The sequence below is a fragment of the Rutidosis leptorrhynchoides genome, chromosome 11 (assembly GCF_046630445.1).
Source record: "Rutidosis leptorrhynchoides isolate AG116_Rl617_1_P2 chromosome 11, CSIRO_AGI_Rlap_v1, whole genome shotgun sequence".
NCBI lineage: Eukaryota > Viridiplantae > Streptophyta > Magnoliopsida > Asterales > Asteraceae > Rutidosis > Rutidosis leptorrhynchoides.
The window spans coordinates 71,337,725-71,343,872 of NC_092343.1; the positions used below are offsets into that span (position 1 = coordinate 71,337,725).

At 31.0% G+C, this 6,148-nt stretch overlaps 1 non-coding gene across 1 annotated transcript; it reads right to left on the reverse strand.

The window, feature by feature from the left end:
* Positions 1-1,841: 1,841 nt before the first annotated feature.
* LOC139878910 (small nucleolar RNA R71) lies at positions 1,842-1,948 on the reverse strand. The gene has a single exon (XR_011769772.1). It is a non-coding gene; the product is annotated as a small nucleolar RNA R71 (small nucleolar RNA).
* Between the last annotated feature and the right edge of the window lie 4,200 nt (positions 1,949-6,148).

The window sequence follows — 6,148 nt, forward strand, 5'->3', positions numbered from 1 at the left end:
TATAATAAGTGTTAAAAAATATAATAATAAATAATATATATATATTTTTAAGATTTTATATATATAATTAACAAGTATTTTTATTTTTAGATTTTAAATTATAAGTTTATTTTAATTTATATAAATAATTTCTAATATTTTGTAAATTAAAAATCAGAAAAAAAATTATTTATATAATTAAAACGGGCCGAACCATTGGGCTTTCAAATCAATTCTGGATTACTGGCCCATGCGACCGCATGAGTCCGAAGGCATAATCACATGCGATCGCATGAGATGCTGTGACAGGCCTAACCTTTGAAGCATTTATTACGGAGTAGGGTTTATTATTATTATTATTATTAATTAAGTAGGGTTTATAATATAATAATAATTAGTATTAGTTTTAATAAATTTAGTTTTAATTATATTTTTATATTTATAATTTAATACTTTTATAAAATAATAATTTAAAAATAATATCTTTATAAAATTTGTATTTTTATCATTTTAGTTATAATTTGCATTTTTATCGTTTATTTCGTAATATTTATCATTTGCTATATAGTTTTAAGTTTAGTATTTTTGCCGTAGTTAATTTTATTTTTCTAAATTTTTAGGTTTTGCCGTAAAATCCCTTAAGTGCTTTTTCTATAGACTAAAATTTAGGTGATTTAGAATTTTGCGACGCCATTTTAAAATTTTAGTGCCTATTAAGTTATTGCCGTTTTGGATATAGACTTCTTTTAAGCTTTAATTCCTTTAGACGCAAGTTTTAATATTTAGTTTTTAGACTTTTAAGTCTCGACGCTCTACTTTCTTTTTATTATTTTCGACCTTTTATTTTTCGACGTTTTTCGACGAACTCTTTTTCTTTCTTATTTCTCGACGCTCTAGTTTTTAGGACATAGAATTTTCTTTATCTTCTTTAAACTTCGACGAAAAATTATTTTAAGTGTTAAATTGATAGAAATCCAAAATTTTCTGGTTCGTAGTAATAGTTGGATTTGTTAGTGGCGAGTTGTGGGCTTCCGATTTAAAGGGTCCTGGCTACCTGCTGCATCTATTGGCTATTCGAAACGTGGGCAAAATCAGAAAAGTCTATTAATTTGATAACTTATATAATTTTTATCTTTTATAACTAATAGGATATTCAGTGAATGCACCGAGCAAAACGTTCACCACCTTTCATACGTTCACCACCTGTAACTCGATCAAGACATCTAGCCAATATTGTCACCGTTGATTTTTCTTTAGAATCGTCATCAAGTCGACCAAGTACTCCGATTCAAATTTCCGATAATCCATTTTTTGAACCCGACCTTACAATTGAGAATCCGGAGAATATTCAAGGACAATTCAGAGATCCTGAACCACTAATCATTCCTCCGGAACCACAAATTACTCATCCAGCGATTGTCGAGGAAGAAACCATTAAATCAGAATCCTCTAGTGATTCAGATTCAACAAATTCAATTATGGAAGTAACAAAACCTCTAAGTATGGAAGACCGAATGAGAGCCATACGCACGGGCCAAGGTCACGCCATTATTAAGCCAGATGTTAATGCACCAGCTTATGAAATCAAGGGACAAATCCTACACATGGTAACTAATCAATGACAATATAGTGGTACGCCAAAAGAAGATCCCAATGAACATTTTCGAACCTTTAATAGGATCTGTACTCTATTTAAAATCAGAGAAGTTAAGGATGAACAGATCTATCTCATGTTATTTCCCTGGACTTTAAAGGGAGAAGCCAAAGATTGGTTAGAATTGTTACCTGAAGGGGAGATTGACACATGGGATGTCTTAGTTGAAAATTTTCTTAAAAGATTCTTTCCGGCATCTAAAGCCGTGAGACTTCAAGGAGAAATTGTTACGTTTACACAAAAGCTAAATGAAACATTATATGAGGCATGGACAAGATTCGGAAAGTTGTTGAGAGGATGTCCTCAACATGGTTTAGACACTTATCAAATAGTATAAATGTTCTACCAAGGATGCGATATTACTACACGAAAAGACATCGACATAGCAGCTGGTGGTTCCATTATGAAGAAAACCGCAACTGAAGCTCACAAAATTATTGATAACACAGCCTCCCACTCACATGAGTGGCACCAAGAAAAAGATATCTTTCGTTCATCTAAAGCAGCTAGAGACGATTCTAGCCATGACTTTGATTCCATTTTCGCAAAAATAGATGATTTCGAGAGACGAATGGAAAATATGAATAAAGATATTCACGTAATACGAATCAGTTGTGAGCAATGTTGTGACGATCCTTCCAAATCCCTTTGGACGAATACATCATTCATTGATTTCATAGTGAGGTTTTGACCTCTATATGATATGTTTTGTAAACATTGCATTCTTTTCAAAAGGGTACACAATAAATGAATATCAATTTCTAAGGTTTTCAACGTTTGATGATTTCTACATATAGACAATCACCAAAAATAAAAGTTTACCATAATACATTCGTTGACAATGCAGTCAAAATAAGATACACGGTGATGATTTTGTGAATGCAAAGTTTTCTTGAATAAAGCATGTATGACTCCATGCACATAGCTTGTATCACATATAAGCAAAAAGCGGAAGACTTCTAGAAACCTGAGAATAAACATGCTTAAAAGTGTCAACATAAAGGTTGGTGAGTTCATAGTTTTAATGTTGCGCATAATCTGTATATAAAGGTGAATCACAAGTTTTCAGTTGTTTCATACAGAAATATTTATCAAAATATTCTACGAAATTGAGAACCCTGGTAACTAAACTTAACGTATATATAATTTATACCCTTTGTATAATCATCTTAATAATACACGCAAACCAACGTGTACGCTTCTCAAATAGCATACGTCCATTAAAAGGCTAGTGCTCTAGCTCGGACGGGAATATCAAGCGCTATGGATCCATATACTACTACTCGCACCCACCAGTTCTTATAACTGGCAGTTACTAGTTACCAAAGCTAAGGGATTTTCGGTTCAAACTCAGTGTAGAATTTAGTATGTACTTGTATCCAATGCGTTTAAAATAAAGTGCATGTATTCTCAGCCCAAAAATATAGATTGCAAAAACAATTAAAAAGGGAGCAATGAAACTCACCTTAGCAGCACATAAAGTCGTTCACCGAAATGTGACTGAAACTTGGAATACCAAATAACCGTAGATCTCAATGTATCAATATTGTGATTCAATATTGCAGGAAAGTACGTAGACGTAACAGAGATGATAAACACTAGGTTTGACTTGCAAAATAATACCCACGAATATTACCCATAACCTCCATAGCTATAACCCATAGTTTCCTTAGCTCTATCCCGCTCGAAAACCATTTTGAAAGTGACACGCTCATGACCTCGTCGTAGTATTTTATGTATAATATTAATTAATAATACTAATAATAATAAGATTAATAATAATATTAATCTTAATAATAATAATAATTAATAATAATAATAATAATAATAATAATAATAATAATAATATAAATAAAATAAATAAATACTTACGGAGTAATATTAAGAAGAGTGTGAGAAAAACAGAACCCAAATCGAGCAATTTATAGTATCTCTCCTGTCACCAGCCCCCATGCGATCGCATGGGGTTTGTGCTGGTTATCCATGCGATCGCATGGATGTATTTTCCAGCTCACAATGTTTTGGTTTCTTCCTCGTCGACATAATTTTATATTAATTTTATAATATATAATTTATATAATTAATTATATATTATATTATTAGCATTTTGGATGTAGTTGAATTGTAATTTTCGTTCCGATAAGTCGTACGTCGTCACTCGACTCATGTCCCGGTTCCAGTTTTTCGAACGTTGTTTCGTACGCAAAGAAAACTAGCATTTTACGTTTCATGACTCGTACCTTTTGTCAAAATATAGTCCTAAATTATCAATAAACTATATCACTCAAAGTGTATCTTAAACTTTCGAGTATTTTGGTCATTTACTTCTATAAATCATCGTCTCGTTATTTATTAATATATATTTAATAACATTATTTTAAATCAAATCGTTTTAAGATTAAGTTAATATTTTATTTTATCACCTTGTAAAATATATATATACATTTTCATTTTGAAATAGTGTTTTACTATAGCAAAGTTACTGTAGCAAAGTTTTTTTACTGTAGCAAATAGTAATTTTCGAAAACACTGTAGCATTTTGGGTACTGTAGCACATTACGTTATATATATATATATATATATATATATATATATATATATATATATATATATATATATATATATATATATATATATATATTGTTCGTGAATCGTCGAGAACAGTCAAAGAATAATTGATTATATGAATATAGTTCCAAAACTTTCGTGACTCAACATTACAGACTTTGCTTATCGTATCGGAAACGTTAATCATACAAAGATTAAGTTTAAATTTGGTCAGAAATTTCCGGGTCATCACAGTACCTACCCGTTAAAGAAATTTCATCCCGAAATTTAAGTGAGGTCGTCATGGCTAACAATAAAAATGTTTTCATGACGAATATGAGTTGATAAATAGTATTTTATCACCGTTGAATAATATGGATAAAACAATCCGATTTCTCGAAGCGTATGAGAGAAGTTATCGTAAAAGAGTGAAATGAAAGAATAGAGATTCGTCTTAACTTTTGACGTAGTTACGATTGATTTCCGGAATTTAAGGAATAGAAAATCTTCATATTCTAAATAAGATTTGATTGTTCGGGAATTAAGGAGATTAAGATCTTCTTTAATTAAATGCGTAATCTGCCTCGATTGCTATGTTTGATATTTCACTATAAATTGACCTCTTCCGTTTCATTTATTTTCACCACTCCTATAAGCTTCTTCCTTATTTCATACTTCCTAATATATTATGAAAATGCTTAATCCAGTTCTGATTCTTGATATTTTCTTGGTTATCGTATCCTTTATTCTCCTTTTTCATCTGCCACCAGAGGAAGTTATTTTCTTCTACTATTACCTTGGGGTTATAGTATTTTTCATTCTCCCGTGTCTTTATATTGCTATACGCATTGATATAAACGGTTTGTAATATATGTGTTGTTGTCAGGCTTTATATGTTCCCTTATATTTAGGAGCTCCATGCTTTCGTTTTTCCTTCCCGACTTCAAGTCAAGCGAATAATGGTCCAGAATTCGTAGCTATACATTTCGAAATGAACATAATTAATGTTCTAAGAAAGAAATTGTAATGACACGATCTTGATTTGTCAAATTACCAGAATATCTGGAAAAGAACGAATCATCAAGAAAAGTATTTTCTTGATATATTTAGAGATTAAATAAAATGAAAGAGTTATGTAACATGGTTCATGATGAGGGTGTGATCTATGAACCTTTATCACGTTCCATTAGAAAATCAGCATGACTTACTGTAATATAATTACATTGATCAAGTGTCATTATATTATAATAACTCATGCTTCAATTCCCAGCATTACTTCAAAACATCCATTTTTCGCATTTTTCAGATTTTAGAAACTAAAATAGTTTCTTTTATGATGTAACACAAATAGCGCGGAGATGAATGATATCAGATAATAATGGTTATGAAAATATCTTCAGAAATATGAAGGATATTTATAATGGGAGATACGATGATATCTTAGAATATTTAAGATAAGATGATGATGAAGAATATTGTCCGCAAATGTTTTAGAGTAAGGAGCAAGGTATTCGTTAATGACTTCAGCAGACACTGAATCATTTGGATTCTTTGAAGGCAGGTTTAGTCTTTGTGATTTGTCCACAGCCTCCTTCATGGTTTGCTCAATTCGTTTTTCAGTACCAAATTTTCTCTTTTTATGTGCTTTTCCAACACACTACTCTTTATCATCAAACTTTCGACTGTTAAAGTCGTTTACAGTTTTTGCTGCTTCATCAGCATTTTTCAAGATTTCGAGAACTAGTTCGTAGTTTAGGGTGTTTTTCAGAAACTTCACATTTAAAGTCTGTAAGTCTTGAAGGTAAACGTTATATGTATATAACTGTTGGCGAAAAACTGCTATGAAATTCAAAATACTTATTTGCTAATTCCCAGTAGTTGGTATGACAATTCTCGTTACAAGACGCGGATGAATATATGATAGGGTTTTAATGAGTATAAGGATTTTTTGGAAGGTCAAGGATCAAT